The following is a 17,020-nucleotide window of genomic DNA, read 5'->3' as shown; positions in this document are numbered from 1 at the left end:
AGAGGGGAGTTAGAGTTGATTAAGGTTCATTAGGTGTTAATTAGGATTAATTAGACTAATCGGTATTTAATTATGGTTTAATTAGGATTAGTTAGATTAATTAAGAGTTAATGTTAACGGAGTTAGACTTCCGTTAATTCTAGGGGCATTTGGTGCAAATAAGTTTAAATAGGGGTATATTATGTATTTTGAAACGCGCGGGTGTATTTGATGCATTTCGTGAAACCTCAGGGGCATTTCATGAAAAAACCGAAATAAATATTCTAATTGAATGTTGACTAAAATAATTACTACTCCATGCTAGTAAAGTAGTAAGTAGTAACAAGTGGGTTGCCTCCTCAATGACACAAAACGTGTCACACGGTGTAGGTGTACAACAATCCACAGATAAGAGCTTTTTCCTTTTCCTTTTAATTTTGTTACTACTTTTATAATAAACTAAACAATATTAAACTAAGTCAAATGTTTGAATAAAAGGAGCCATAGGTTGCGTATAAACAGAAAGCAAGAACAGAGTACCCAACTCAATATACCATGAGAGAGAAAGCAAGATCAGAGTACCCGAATTAAGGGAGCAGCTCACCGAAGATATATGGCTCACCTTGAAAGTAACCTGATTGACTTGAGATTCAGCTGATGGTGGCGATCGGTGAGGCGGTGGAGGTAGGTCAGTGTTCACGGTGGAGGTAAGTTAATTATTATATTGAGTTTTTATTCATTCTTTAACAGAAAGGATGGGCTATATTTTTGAGGGTTACGTTGAAGGATATGATGGAAGGTGTGGTTAGTTTGTTTTGTGGGGGGTTGAACTGAAGTGATGGGTACTTGAAGCGACGTCGGTTTTTGCAAGATGATAGCTTCAATGGAGGGTGCCTGAAAGGTGAGTGGGGCCTTGGCTCTGGTACCAGTATCAATAAAGTTTTCATTAAAAGAAAAAATAGCCTTTTTGGTAAATTATTGGATTTTCAAGCTTTGAGGAAGTAAGCTAGTAATCTATATACATTTGCAGTTTCTTATAGAATATTTCTTATAATTTGTGCTTAGTATGCTCTATGTTTACAGAGAATACAATGTTCATAGCTCCAAGTCATTCTTAAGGTTTTGCTGGGATACAGGCCCCATTACCCCAACATATAGGGTAACAATGACTCTGGAAGTCAGGAGTCTTTATTTCTTGAATAAATGATCTATGGTATCTTCTACCTAATCTCTTTTGATCATTGCTATTTCTTCTTCCCTAGGTATTCTCTTTTTCCTTTCAAATCATCCCTTTTTTTTTGGCAACAAAGTATAAGGAGAAAACTACAGCCCTTTTCTAGCTTTAATCGCAAGATTATTGGCTTTCATAATAGCTACTCTAGAAAGTTTAATAATTTTACAGAAACTTAGGCCCATGGTGACTTGTTTGATGTCTCTCACAATACCTCTGCAGTCCTTGTTGCCCATCTGTTCATCTTGAAAAGCCTTTACCAAGTTCAACGAGTCAGTATGAATGGTTAGGTTTTCAACACCTGGTGGGATGTTCTCTACTGCCTTCAGTACTGCATACGCCTATGTTTGGTCAGGAGTTAGAGTAATAATTTTGATGCCTTGCTCTGCTATAATACTCCTGTGCTGAGTAAATACCCATCCCACCGCTGCTGCCCATGAGGGTTTTCCCCCTTTAATGTTCTTTTTCCATGCCCCATCTACCAGTAGAATTGTATCTTCTCCACCATTTTTCTCTCCTCTAGTCCATGAAGTGGCCTCTCTCGAGATTGAGGCCGCTGTTTGTGGTTCGACAATAATAATATTGTCACTTCTTGGTAAACTTGCAGCCTATCTGTTCTTCCAGCTTTTGATACAAGACAAGATAGCTAGGGGGTCTGCCCCGTGGCCTCTAAAAATGCATTCGTTTCTATGCAACCATATACTCCACATAGTGCACACGAATTCAGCCAGTTTAGATTTATCGTTTCGATCTTCTTTGATGAAATAAGAGATGAAGTTTTTTATCCAGTCACTCAGATTGATAGACTCCATGCCTTGGGTTTTGATGCCTAGGTCTCCCGATTTCCATATTGTACGGGATCATATCCAGAGAGGGCAGAACATAAATGACAGAGCAAACCCTGACACCCAGGGCACACCCAAGTCAAAGAAAGACTCTAGACCCCAAGCCAAGTATATGCAGCCCAGGCAGATCAAACCTCCCCAGATCACGTGTAAAGATACAGAGCAGAGCTAGGCAAAGCTGCATCAGTCCAAGAAGGGACCTGCAGGCTAAACGACAACGACAAGGAATAAAGTACATCGCCGTCATACACGTGGCGGCATCTGAGTAGGCCAAAGTACAGAATAGTACGCCTATAAATAGCACCCACATCATTCATGATGGGACAGATTCTTACACACGGTACTTGCTCCACCTTCTCTCTATACTCTCTCTCTAAAGACTTCTTACCTATTTGCTGACTTAGGCATCGGAGGGGGTTTCCTCGGTTAAACCCCCGAGGTTAGCTCACGTTTGCTCTGCTTGACAGGGCCAAGGCACTCCGGAACGTCCTCCCAGTTCCACACCCGGAACAAGTGGCGCTAGAAGGAGGGGACTTCCCAGACCTTGCCTCTAAAAGACCTACCCTCCCACAAAATGACTGAGTCAAGCGAACCAATAATCCAGCAAATAGAACCACCCACCTCTAGAAACAACCAGAGAACCACAAATGTACCCTTGTTCGGCATGCCTCAGAGTCTTGGTCCTCCAAGAGAGACACCACAACCCAGAGCTATGGCAACCCCTAGCCAGGGCCAGGGTATCCCAATTCCAACCAGTGCTTCACTAGCACGATTGGGGGCACAGTTCTCACCCGACCAGATGCGCACAGCAATAGAAGTCCTGACATTCCTTACTCAAACAACCCCACAAGCCCAGGTCATGAGAACAGCCCCAGAGGTTGAGGTTGAGCAGAGGAGAAAGCGTCCCAGACCCCAGCATAGTCCGAATGTTTGGAGGAGGAATCTTCAGCAGGACATGGAAGGGGCTGATAATCAAGAGTATGAAGCAGAGAGTATCACACCAAGCAGAGCTCAACCCCGGGCAAGGACTGAACAAGCACCCAGTCAAAGACACCATTCCATGTCAGGTATGCCCAATCCCATCCGAGCAGTAGTTAAACCTGATAATTCTCCCTTCTGCGATGAAATACTCTCTGAAGGAATGGAAAAGATAAAAATGCCCACCTGCAAATACTCCGGAAAGACAGACCCAACGAATCACCTCTCTGCCTTTGGGGGACACATGATGCTATATACCAACACAGACTCTATGTGGTGTAAGGTCTTTCCTTCCACTCTGGAGGGGATGGCACAGAGCTGGTTTGGTAAAATACCCAAAGGCACCATAACATCTTTCCGGCAGCTAGCTATCTTGTTTCGCACCCAATACGTGGCAAACATTGCCAGAGAAAGGATGACAGGGGAGCTGATGTCAGTCATCCAGGGGCCTCAGGAATCTCTGAGGGAATACATATCCAGATTCAATATGGAGGCGTCAAATATACCCAAGTTGCAGCAAGAGGTAGCAGTCCTGGCCATGATGACTGGTCTGCGGGATGGAGAGTTCAAGAGTTATCTGGGCAGAAAATCTTTCACAACCCTGGCAGAGGTACTGGGAAAGGCGAATGAATTTATAAAGAGTGAAGAAATTGGCAGAGCAACCTCACGTCGATATGTGGCAAGTGAGAACAATTACGGTAGTCAGAGCAAGAAAGAGCCATACAAAAAAGAATACTCAGACAGAAGAGAAAACCCACAGCCAAGAAGAGACTGGCAGGGACCAGGCAGAGGCAAAGGTAACGAGTTTAAAACTGAGAAAAGGGGGAAGTTTAATGAGTATACCCCCTTAGTGGCATCCAGAACTCAAATTTTTGCCATCAGCAAAGAAGACGAGAAGTGGCAGAGACCTCCCAAAATGTACAACAAGTACAGGGACCCAAAAAAGTACTGTGACTTTCACAGAGACCATGGCCACCTCACAGAAGAGTGCACTCATTTGAAGGATAATATCGAAGATCTGATCCGGAGGGGATACTTGACTCAATTCAAAGCAAAAAGCTCGTATAGCAGGACCTATGAGAACAGAGATAATGATAACAGGTCCGACAATAAGAAGGCGGAACCCAAGCAGAGCTACCCAGCAGACCAAAAGAGAATGGGCGACATCTTGGTCATAACAGGAGGGCCAGTTTACGCGGGAACCACTGTTAGCGGGGCCAAGGCCAGTGTGAGCGAATTCAAACACCAGGTTAATTACCATAATTCTGGCAGGTGGCCCGCCCCTCCAAAAATCCCGCAGTGCACTTTCACAGAGGAGGACTGTAAAGGCATAATATACCCCCATGACGACCCCATGGTGCTAGCCCTGAATGTAGCAAACAGAAAAATCCACCGTATTCTGATAGACGGAGGTAGCTCTGCGAACATCTTATTCTGGCCTGCTTTCCAAGAGTTGCAAATTGATGAGAAATATGTAAAACCAGTCAATTACCCAGTAATCGGATTCACAGGAGCCACAGTGATACCAGAGGGGATAGTCAGTCTGCCGGTGCAGATTGGCCAAGGGAAGGATATCAAGGATATCATGGTAGACTTCATGATTGTGAAAGTCCCCGCAGCCTACAACGTCATTCTTGGCAGACCATTCATCCATGACGCAGGGGCTGTAGTCTCCACTTATCACCTTACCATGATGTATACGACAAATGATGGCCGCTCAGCCAAGGTAAAAGGCAGTCAGGAGCAGGCCAAGAAGTGCTACCACACTGCGCTAAAACAACCACCCAGACCCCCACCACTGGCAGAAGAAGAACTTCCCCAATCTCGAAAAAGAAAGAGAGCAGAGCGCAAAAAAGACAAGTTGTTAAGCATGGAAAACTTCGAGCATCGGGAGGAAGGTCTGTTGGAACCTACGCCAACTGACGAAACTGAGGAGATAGAATTAGAGGAAGGGTTGACAGACCGGACGGTTCGAATTGGCACAGACGTAGACCTATCCCTCAGAGTGAACCTCATCGGTCTGCTGAGAGAGCACGCAGACATATTTGCTTTCTCAGCGGACGAAATGCCAGGGATTGACCCCAGTGTTATGGTCCATAGACTGAATGTCAGCAGAGAAGTTAGGCCAGTGAAACAGAAGAAAAGAAATTTTTCGACAGAGAAGAATGTGGCCATCCAAGAAGAAATCAACAAATTGCTAGCAGCCAAGTTCATAGAAGAGTGCGATTACCCAGAATGGCTGGCTAACGTTGTGATGGTAAAGAAAGCAAACGGTCAATGGAGGATGTGTGTAGACTTCACGGACCTAAACAAGGCCTGTCCGAAAGACTGTTACCCATTGCCCAGAATAGACCAGCTGGTTGATTCCACCAGTGGACACGCTCTCTTGAGTTTCATGGATGCATTTTCCGGCTACCATCAGATCAGTTTACTCGAATCAGATCGTAAGAAAGCTGCTTTCATCACAGATGCTGGAGTTTATAACTACAAAGCCATGCCATTCGGCCTGAAAAATGCGGGTGCAACCTACCAAAAGCTCGTAGATAAGATATTCGCACAACAAAAGGGCCGGAATGTGGAAGTATATGTGGATGATTCCATAGTCAAGAGCAAAAAAGAGGCCAATCACATCGCAGACCTGCGAGAAACATTTGCTACGTTGAGACAGTATGGCATGAAACTAAACCCAAAGAAATGTGTGTTCGGTGTTAAGTCAGGAAAGTTCCTGGGATTTCTGGTCAGTGAAAGGGGAATAGATGCCAACCCAGAGAAGGTGGAGGCCATACTCAACTTGCCAGAGCCAAAGAACATACGAGATGTGCAGAGATTAACGGGAAAGATGGCAGCACTCACTCGTTTTATCAGTAAATCCGCAGATAGATCCCTCCCATTTTTTCAGGTACTGAAAGGCAACAAAACATTCAAGTGGGAAACAGAGCAAAAAAAGGCATTCGCAGAGGTAAAGAATCACCTAAAGAGCCTCCCAACAATAGCCAGACCAGAAGTAGGAGATGTTTTGCAGTTGTACATCTCGGCCTCCAAAAAGACTGTAGCAGCAGCCTTAATAGTGGAAAAGGACAAAGCCCAACAACCAGTATATTTCGTCAGTCACATTCTCAACCCCGCAGAGCAGAGGTACCCACTGATCGAAAAAATGGCCTTCGCAATTATGATAGCTGCCAGGAAGCTGAAACCATACTTCGACGCTCACAAGGTACAAGTATTGACAAATCAGCCTTTGGAGAAATCATTGCGAAGGCTGGATACCTCAGGCAGGTTGCTGAAATGGGCGGTAGAACTCTCAGAGTACGATATTGAATACAGGCCAAGAACGGCCATAAAGGCACAGGCATTAGCAGACTTCATAGCTGAGGCATCGTACGAAGAGGAAGAAGAACCTCTGGGGACCTGGCAGATATATGTAGATGGCTCAGCCGCAGTAACAGGGTCAGGAGCAGGCATTATAATGACTTCACCAGAAGGTAATGTCTTTGAATATGCCATAAAGTTCAAATTCAAAGCCTCAAATAATGAAGCAGAGTACGAAGCAGCGATCGCAGGCATTCAAATGTGCAAGGCAGCGGATGCTAAGAAAATCGTGTTGAAAACAGATTCCCAATTAGTGGCCAGTCAGTATAAAGGCGAGTATGAAGCTCGAGAACCGTCCATGCAGAGGTATCTGGCACTGATGAAAGAAGCAGTAGCCCAGTTGGAAAGCTTCGAGATCCAATTGGTCCCCAGGGCAGAGAATAGCCAAGCAGATGCTCTCTCAAAATTAGCAAGCTCTTCGCTGCAAGACCTGGAAAGAACAGTGATGGTGGAAGTACAGGAAGAGAAGAGTATCGATAAGAGACCCATGGTAAATGCCATCAGCACAGAGCCTCAGTGGTACGACAGTATAGTATCATACAAGCTTGGCAGGGGTCTCCCCACAACAGAGCCAGAACAGAAAAGATAAAGCGAAATGAGCACTGGTTTGTGATCTACCAGGGCAGATTGTACAAAAAATCCTTCTCCCTACCCCTGCTGAGATGCGTCTCAACGGAGGAATCACAGAGAATCATTGAAGAAATTCATGAGGGCATATGCGGTAATCATATTGGGGGAAGAACATTAGCTTTGAAAGCCCTCAGGGCAGGGTACTATTGGCCAACTATGGTGAGTGACTCGCAATCATACGTGAAGAAATGCGACAAATGCCAAAAGTTCGCTCCAGTAATCAATCAGCCCTCAAATGATCTGCAACCAATCGTCAATCCCATACCATTCGCTCAGTGGGGAATGGACATCCTGGGTCCGTTTACAGCCGCGAGTGGGGGAAGAAGATACCTGATCGTGGCAGTGGATTATTTCACCAAATGGATAGAAGCAGAGCCCACAAAAAGCATAACAGCGAAACGAATGAAAGACTTCATCTGGAGAAACATCATCACAAGATTTGGCATCCCAGAAAGTTTGGTCTTTGATCACGGGACACAATTCGATTGCACACCGGTAAAAGATTATTGCGCAGAGCTAAGAATCAAATTTGCTTACGCATCAGTATGCCACCCACAGAGCAATGGACAGGCCGAGGCGGCGAACAAACAGATCCTTGGAGCTCTGCGAAAGAAAATAGAGGATTTTAAGGGTGCATGGGCAGACCTCATACCAGAAATTTTGTGGTCCAATAGAACAACTGAGAAGGAGGCGACAGGAGAAAGTCCCTACAAGTTAGCCTTTGGAACAGAAGCAGTATTACCGGTGGAGGTCGGCCTGCCCAGTTTCAGAGTGCAGTACTATGATGAAACCACTAATGAACAACTCATGAGGGAATCGTTAGACCTTCTGCCAGAGGTAAGGTTGCTAGCAGAGCTGAGGCTCACAGCAAACAAAGAGAGAATGAGCAGAGCTTACAATAAAAGAGTCAAGCACAGGCCTATGCATGTGGGAGACCTGGTACTTAGACGAACAGCAGCTACAGGAAAGGGCAAGGCAGAGGGGAAATTCACTGCAAATTGGGAAGGACCATACCAGATCACAAGGGAGATAGCCCCTGGCTCATATCATCTTATGACAATGGATGGAAAAGAGCTAAAGAATAGTTGGAACGCCAACATGCTCAAAAAATACTATGTTTAGTACAGATGACCTATATAATGATAAGGCAGGATAAGCCAAAATTATCCCTCTTTGTACTCCTTCTTACAGAATACATATAATAAAATGAGCTTGGCGGTTCCAAGAAAAGATAAGGTAATAAGCAAAGCACGACGTAACTTAGAAATACGTCATGATACACACATTCAACAGATGACTTGACTTGATCACTCAAGTCAGCTGAAGAACAGTGTCATGATGAATTTCTAAGTTAGAATATCGCAGAGCAATTTCTGAGTTTTGCCTTGGCTAGAACCAAGACAATTCAAAATTGGAAACAGCCCAAAAGGCTAGTTAGAATACCGCAGAGCAATTTCTGAGTTTTGTCCTGGCCAAAGCCAGGACAATCCAATTATACGCAGCCAAAGTAGGCTGGAATAAATATGAAGATACCTTGTGAGTTTTGTCCTGACCAAAGCCAGGACAATTCAATCATACTCAGCCCAAAGAAGGCTGAAGTAAATACGAAAACACTTCTCGAGTTTTGTCCTGGCCAAAGCCAGGACAATTCAATAAGGCACAGCCAAAATAGGCTGAAGCAAATGCGAAAACACTTCTCAGTTTTTGTCCCGGCCAAAGCCAGGACAACTCAACAATACACAGTCCAAAACAGGTCGAGACGAATATAGAAATACTTTTTGAATTTTGCCCTGGCCAAAGCCAGGACAATCAAGCATGCAAAGTGGGCCAAATGGAAATATGGGGGAAACAAAACAATAAAAAGAAATTTTGCAAGCAAAAAGCAACAAGGTAAAAGACAACATAAGCATGACGAGTTAACAAACAACGGGACCGGCGGCTATACCTCAAAAACTTATGCAATGTACAGCCCTACAAAAATGGCCACTGTTGATCAAAACTAAAAACGATAAAAATTATCCCAGAAACAAATTCTTACTCTCCACGCAGGGAGGACAAAAACAACCAGAAAATAAACTACGCATTGGCTGAGGTAGTGCAAGATGAACATGGGGACAGCCGCCTGTGCCATTATTGCCCAACATCATCTTCAGCATCAGACAGAGGCAATTCCCCAGGGTGTATATTCTCAACACAATGATCAGGCACCCCATCATCTTCTGGCACCGCACCGCCCGCAGCTAGAGACGCTTGCTCGGCCTCCCTCTTCTTTCTCAAAAGCTCAACATGGAGCCCAGCCAACCAAGCAGCTTCGATTGGAGACCAGTCAAGATCAGGATGCTTCTCTTGCACTATCAGCGAAGCAGCCTTCCACCCGCCATCATAGCTCTGAGTGCGCAGAGCATACTGCTCATCTGACCGACGGAAGTCGCGAACGGCAGCCGCAAGCTGATCTTCGATGGAGTTCTGCAGTTGGGCCATCTCATTGTCATGAGACTGCTCAACAGAGAGAAAGTCTTGCTGGAGAGCCTCAATTTTCTGCTGTCCGGTGACCAGATCAATTTGGGCCTGAGAAAAGCTAGCCTGCAGCTGATCACGCTCTTCAGTAACAAGCTTCAATTGATCATTAGCCGAAGTAAGACAAGTCGAAGATAACTCCAGATCAGCAGTGAGCTCCTCAATTCTCTTCTTTTGGCCTTCTATGTGAGCAACGTTGGCAGCAAGTCGTTTTTGGTAGACTATGAAGACTTCTGTCAACTCACGAACAGCGTTGCCACACTAAGAACGCAGAAAAAGAGACAAGCATTATAAGTTGGTGCATAACAAAAGAAACAAACCAATGTACCAAAGGAGAAGAGAAGTAAACCAAGTATACCTCCATAACCTTCTGGCAGGCATTCGCCCCAGGAGTATACAAACGCTCTTTCGGCAGGTCGCTGGGCAACTGCAGACCTCTTAACATCCTTAGGGCAAGCGTCCCGCCTTTCTCAGGGTAGTTCCCATATAAGCTTTCTGACTCGGACACATCCCAGCGCGGGACAAAAGTACGATCCAAAGCAGCAGGACCAGAGAAGATAGCAGCCAACTCGGGGTCGGCCTGGGGGCGAATGTCGAGAAATTCTTTCTCAACAAACTCCTTATGCCGACCCGTGATATGCAGGTCAAGATCATCAGCAGCCAGATCACTTCCTTGAAGCTCGTGCTCCAAAAACTGTCGAAGAGAGCTACCAGAAGTGTTGCTACGATGGGGATCAGCCGCAGAAGGGGAGGCTCGAAGTTGCTCAGCTCCGCTATCAAACCTAGGTTGTTTCCCAGGACGCTGAACAAAAGGTGGCTCCTCAGCTTCGATATCCACAGGCTCCGACGCAGAGCCCGAACAACCTGGCTGGTCACATACCTCACCAGCCACCTCCCCAAAATCATGGCCTGCATCCTCTGTCGGAGCTGCGAGCCCAGCCTCGAAGTCGGCTCGGTCACGACGAGAGCCTGACAGAGCACCACGATGGGAAGCTCCGCGAGAGGTCTGCCCTCGACGAACAGGAGTGCTCGCAGAAACAGTGTTTGTAGAGGAAACCACTCGAGACACTCTGGGAACGATCCCAGAACCGCCACCCCGACCAGAACGGCGTGTAGAACTTCTCCTGCTGCCCTCTATTTGGTCAGCCAAAATTTGATACCCATTCGCAGCAGGATCGGGGGGAGCAGCGCAGATGAAAGAGCCATCAGCCCGAACACCCAATTCCTCAAGATTCAAGAATTGACGACCTAAAAAAAAAAAAAAAAAAAAAAAAAAAAAAAAAAAAAAAAGGAGTAAGCAAAAAAAAAAAAAAAAAAAAAAAAAACTCGCACAAAGGGAAAAGAAAACGTGAAGTGAAAAAGTAACACAGAACTAACCTTGAGGGTGAGTAGAACAAAGAAACATAGCGGACAGCACGTCATTCCGCAGAACATAACTTGAATGCGGAAGCCAAACACGAGGCAACCGCCCAACCTCTTTACCAGCAGCATTGAACTTGGGCTCAGATGAAAAATGCTCAAAAGCCCTCTCCTCCAAGACAGCACCATCCAAAATCTCGACTCCCTCTAGCCGGGTCCGAGGTCTAACAAAGCCCCGAGCAACAGGAAAGTCAGCAGGGACAGCGAGCCAGTAAAACCTATCCTTCCACTCTTTTTGGCCAGTAGGCATCCCATGGCAGGTCAATCTTCCACGATTGCAATAGATGGAAAACCAGCCAATCTTGTTCCCAGTACCGCTGTTGCGCAGATGATGGACTCGCTTGCAGAGAGAAAGGGTCTCAGGAAACTCCAAAAACCGGCAGACCCAAATATAGCTGATCAAAGTACGAACAGCGAAGGGATGGAGCTGAGCTAAGCAAACGTTGAAGGCACGAAGAATCTTCACCAGGGTAGGATCCAGAGGAAAGCGCAGACCAAAATCCAGACTATAGGCATAAACACCTATGCACCCCTCTGGTGGATGAGTAATCCGAGCATCATCGTCTGGCACGATGAGTCGATAACCATCAGGCAGACCATAAAACTCTTTACCAACAACAGCGTGATTCTCTTTTCGCGCATCATCAGTCCACTTAGTGTTCAGCTTCGCGTGTAAGGGACCAAAAGCAGAGGCTTCAGAAAGGTAGGGTGTCGAATCCCCAGGAACGACATTCTCTTCCACGTAGTTGGGAAAAGGCCTCATCTCATTCACCTGGGCCAAAATATCCTCCCCACCAGCTTGCCCACCCACAGAAATAGTGACATGGTTGGCCATCATAGAACGAAAAATAGATTCCCGGCGTCTGTAAACACGCAAAGACAGTTCAGACTCATTAGCTCCAGCAAGCTGTTCAAAATCATCTAACCAGGCCTGTTCAGACAGAGGCTGAACATCAAGCCCTGGGGGGACATTGGACGGCGGGTTTATCCTAACTATCCGCGACAGATAATCATGGCGCATCTCCCTAAGAGTTTGACGTAAAGATGGGGACAGGTCGGCCGTAGAGTCAGGACACCCAGAATCACCCGCATCTGGGGGGGGGCGGCTCCTCCCCAGAGGATTCATCGTCAGAGGACAAAGGAATCACAACAGGCACAGAGCGAGACAAAACATCATGCATTGATTTGGTTCTGTGCTCAGCAGAAGCCCGAGTCTCCTCATCAGAAGATAAAGAGACAGAGGAGGGAGAAGAGGTAACATAGGAAGCAGAGGAAACGCTTTTAGCGCCTGAGCTACTAAGGTTTTGGCTATCAGATGCATCAGACATTATGAACTGAAAGTCACAGGACAAGGGAAAAGGGCACAAAAGTAAATAACAAAAAAAAAAAAAAAAAAAAAAGGGGAAAAGCTACTCAACAATGGCGGAAGTTCAAAAACGACTTAACAATGGCGAAAAATACCAGAAATTGAAACCCCAAAGAAAGACACTAAAATCAAGCGAACAACAAACAAAAGTCATGCAAAAGAATCGAAAAAACAGCAAAAAATAGAAACTTACCGGAAAAAGAAGATAGAGTTAGAATCAAAAGAAACACAGCAACGAAAACCTCCCTTCGCGAAATGGCAAACGAAAACACGAGGGGCAAATGACCACCACAAGCAACAAGAACACTAGCAATCGACCGGAAAAGTGACGGCAAACACAAAAATGTGTAAAAGATCGAATTTTGAGAAGACTTTTGCAAATAACAAGCAACGGAAAATGAGAGCACTCGAATGTTTTTCTCAGAAACACCAAGGAGAGAGAAGGTAAGAAATGAAGATGAAGAAGGAAGGAAGTTACTTTTTTCTCTTTAAAAGCCAAAGAAGAACGGCTAGGATGCGAGCAACGATACAGTTGCACAAGCAGGATGAAGGACACGTGTAGACCTCAATACAACCAAACTTAATCATGATGAAGGACGGTCCAGATTGAGCGACGATTCCAATTGACTCTTCAGATGGGCAACGCGTGGCACGAGGAAAAGCCGGTTAAAATCCCCAAAATTTCTTACCATTCAGAAAGCCCGCCCAAAAAAAAAAAAAAAAAAAAAAAAAAAAAAAAAAAAAAAAAAAAAAAAAAAAAAAAAAAAAAATACTCTGGAGGGACTGGTAGGAAGAAAATACACAGCCAGGACAAAAGCAAAAAAAACCAACAAAACAAGCATTGCAGCCCCAAAGAGTCCAGATCAAGGACAGAAGAGCAGACCTGACTTAAAAGGTCAACTCTACTCTTGAGGGACTAGTTGTACGGGGTCATATCCAGATCAAGGACAGAAGAGCAGACCTGACTTAAAAGGTCAGCTCTACTCTTGAGGGACTAGTTGTACGGGATCATATCCAGAGAGGGCAGAACATAAATGACAGAGCAAACCCTGACACCCAGGGCACACCCAAGTCAAAGAAAGACTCTAGACCCCAAGCCAAGTATATGCAGCCCAGGCAGATCAAACCTCCCCAGATCACGTGTAAAGATACAGAGCAGAGCTAGGCAAAGCTGCATCAGTCCAAGAAGGGACCTGCAGGCTAAACGACAACGACAAGGAATAAAGTACATCGCCGTCATACACGTGGCGGCATCTGAGTAGGCCAAAGTACAGAATAGTACGCCTATAAATAGCACCCACATCATTCATGATGGGACAGATTCTTACACACGGTACTTGCTCCACCTTCTCTCTATACTCTCTCTCTAAAGACTTCTTACCTATTTGCTGACTTAGGCATCGGAGGGGGTTTCCTCGGTTAAACCCCCGAGGTTAGCTCACGTTTGCTCTGCTTGACAGGGCCAAGGCACTCCGGAACGTCCTCCCAGTTCCACACCCGGAACACATATGTGTTGTGAGATCCTTTCTCTTTTCTTTCTCCCAATCTTCTTGCTTTTGCAACATCAATGAAGGGCGAAAACCTTGTATTCCCCTTTTGACGCTTTCTCAGCTAAGGGTCTACCCGAAATAGCCTCGATAATGTCTCATAAAAACGAACAGAAAGCAGGGTTGTAATTTCTGGTGCTAAGGAACCATAAAGGTCAAGAAGACTGATACTAAATACAATTCCATTTCAGTGTTAGGTGGGCTTTTCATGTCATCTGTTGTTTATTGATCTTCTCATGCAAATCAGTTGTTTGTTGTTGGGTTTGGAAATTCCTAGGAATTTTACAAGAGCTCATTGAGTTCTGAATTTTGAGAAAATAGATTGTTGAACTTTGTAGGTCAATCCCCTAAATTCCTAGGAAACAATCAAGAAGTGCACATAAATGTCAAAAGTTAATTCTTCTAATCCAAACTATAAGGTGTTTTTTACTTTTATTGTTGTTAATTGTTAAGAAACATTAATAACTGAGTTAGATTTAGTTTAAGTTGTATTACGGAATAATATTGTAATACTATGACTTGTATATAGAAGTAATTAGGTTTATGTTCTGTAGCTAATGTTTTCAATGAAACAACGACACGTCATGTTTTATGATTTCTAATTTTAATGTTGTGAGGAAAATTTAGCGGTGTAGAACTTTGACCATATCTCATAAGTGAAGGCCTGTTGAGTTTAACTTGGTATTCTTTCATTTTACTCCCTCCGTCCCAGAATAGTCGTTACACTTACCTTTGCACAAAGTTTTAGGTGATAAGTGGTTGTTTGGTTATGAATTGTTATTTTATTGAAAAAGTAGATGTGATAGGAGTTAGTGGGGTATTTTTTTAATTGAATGAGAGAGATTGTGGGGACAAAAAAAATTAGTAGGAAGAGAGAGACAATATAATAATTGTGGGGTCATTCCTAATTTAGAAGTGTAACAACTAATTTGGGACGGACGAAAAAGGAAAGTGTAACAACTAATCTGGGATAGAAGAAGTAATTTTTTTGTATTTTTTTTGTTTTTGATGGAAACTCTTCTTTGATTTGTCAACAACCATAAGTAAGTAAAGAGTAAGTTCCTTTATGGCTTAAATCAGATTATTAATCTTTAATCACAAAAATAAAAATCAAAACTAGTCAAATTTGATGCTGTTGCATCCTGCTACTGGTCTGTTTTTGCTGCCATCTGTTCTGGATTGATCTGCTGTCCACAGTCCTTTGTGCGGTCTTGATGTTGTGCAGCCTCGGTTGCAGTTGTGCAATCTGATACTTTTGACAATTGCTGCTTTGTGCTTTTGATGCTATGCTCTGCTGCTGCTGGTGCTTTGGATTTCCTCGTACAGCTGTTGCACCTGTGCTTCTGGAACTGTGTCTGTTGTTGTGTTCCCCTGCTGTTGCTCCTGTGTGCTGTTGAAAACTCTTTGCTGCTGCTTTATTGTTTTTTTTGTTTCCTAGGCCATGGGTGCCTCTGATGCTCATGCATCCCGAGGCTGACATCTCTGTTTTTCAGCTCTCTATCCAGTCACACTTGGATGGAAAATACCACTTTAACTTGGGACGAGCATTGGCTCCCCTGAAGGACGAGGGTGTACTCATCATTGGTTCTGGAAGTGCAACACACCCTTCTAATGGTACCCCTTATTGTAACGACGGAGTTGCTCCATGGGCTGCAGATCATAGTAACATCTGACCTAGTTGGAATTGAGTCTATTTCTAAATGAACTTCCTTTTCAGGTTCTACGGTTTGAGGGGATATGGCGATTAGAATTACATACAATTTCCCTTTTTTAGTATATTGAGTTGACAATTCTTAAACAATAGAACGTAAACTCATTTCTTGCCTTTTCCGCTGGTAATCCCTGACTGCATTAGCAGCTGCACCACCAATAAGAACATCCTCCTCTAGCTCCCATACAGTTTGGGTCAACTTTTCTACTTCAGAAACCTTCTGTCTATGTATTTTGTCCAAGATCTTATTTTCTTCCTGACAAACACAAGCATTTGACATGTAAATCTATTCTACTCGTAACTCATTGAACTCAGATTGCATAGACTGAAAAAAACATGAGGACGATTGGCAAAGAACATTCATGACAAAAGTACCTGACATATTTCTATCTGTTTCATCAGTTCTTGGTTTTAGTTCTGGAGATCATCTACCATGGAAGCCTTAGCCAAGGCAGACTGGACTTTCTTCTCAACTTCCAATAAAGCAACTTCTTTAGATTTAGTGAGATGATCTAAGGCTTTTTTGTCATCCTGTAGCTTTCCATTCTGCAAACATAGAAAACTGCAGTAACTCTTTGGAAAATTGATAGATAGCTACAAGAACAGGTTCACAACTGCATTCTGTAGTAGTTCTTTAGAATTTCAGAACTGAAATGACATTACTTATCCATACCATTAAGTGTGTTGGTACTAAGTAAAGGAAGAGCTTTGTTAGTTCTATTGCATAATTGGACTACATATTTTATTTCTTGTGTAAATATGAAGTTGGCAGCGCATTGAAATAATCGTCACCAAATTTATCCTTGTGTTTTTATCCTCACAGTTTCATGGTGTTAAGTTGCTAAAATGGTTGTGTTTTATCCTCACACTTATTTGTGTTATTTTATACTTCGTATGTGATAGTTTAGCTAGTATGCCAATTGTTAACTTGTGATTAATCTTAATATTTTTACTTGCAGGTGCAAGGTGAGCTAAGTGGAGAAGAAATATAGCCATTTATCAAATGATATGTATAGTGACTCCATGGCAGCATTCCTTTAGCTTATGTATGCTAGCTTTGATGGTTTCAACAATGTTAAACTTTTTGGTTTGAGAATATTACGAACACTCGTAGATTTATGCACTATTTTGTATTATATACTACGGGAAACAATATTATTGTATTACTGATTTTGTATCAATGAAATTCTATTTGCAGTTATTATATGATTCATTTAAATGTGTATATGGCGTTGCATTAGGTGACTGAAGCTTCACTATATGGCGTTGCATTAGGTGATTGAAGCTAACAACCATTTCTAATGTACTTTTGCAATAGAGAAAAGGCGTTGCAATACATATAGTTACCGTTGCAGGAGAGACCGTTGCATTAGATGAAAGGCTAATGCAATAGTACTAGTAAATTATAAGTAACCGTTGCAATAGGGC

At 43.7% G+C, this 17,020-nt stretch overlaps 1 long non-coding RNA gene across 1 annotated transcript; it reads left to right on the top strand.

Annotated features, from left to right (window-relative positions):
* Window positions 1-323: 323 nt before the first annotated feature.
* Window positions 324-16,815, top strand: LOC130470486 (uncharacterized). The gene is made up of 2 exons (XR_008930928.1): window positions 324-880; window positions 16,552-16,815. It is a non-coding gene; the product is annotated as an uncharacterized lncRNA (long non-coding RNA).
* Window positions 16,816-17,020: the final 205 nt, after the last annotated feature.

This window comes from Spinacia oleracea, chromosome 3 (assembly GCF_020520425.1).
Source record: "Spinacia oleracea cultivar Varoflay chromosome 3, BTI_SOV_V1, whole genome shotgun sequence".
In the NCBI taxonomy this organism is placed as follows: Eukaryota; Viridiplantae; Streptophyta; class Magnoliopsida; order Caryophyllales; family Amaranthaceae; genus Spinacia; species Spinacia oleracea.
This window is presented reverse-complemented; position numbering and strand designations above follow the sequence as displayed.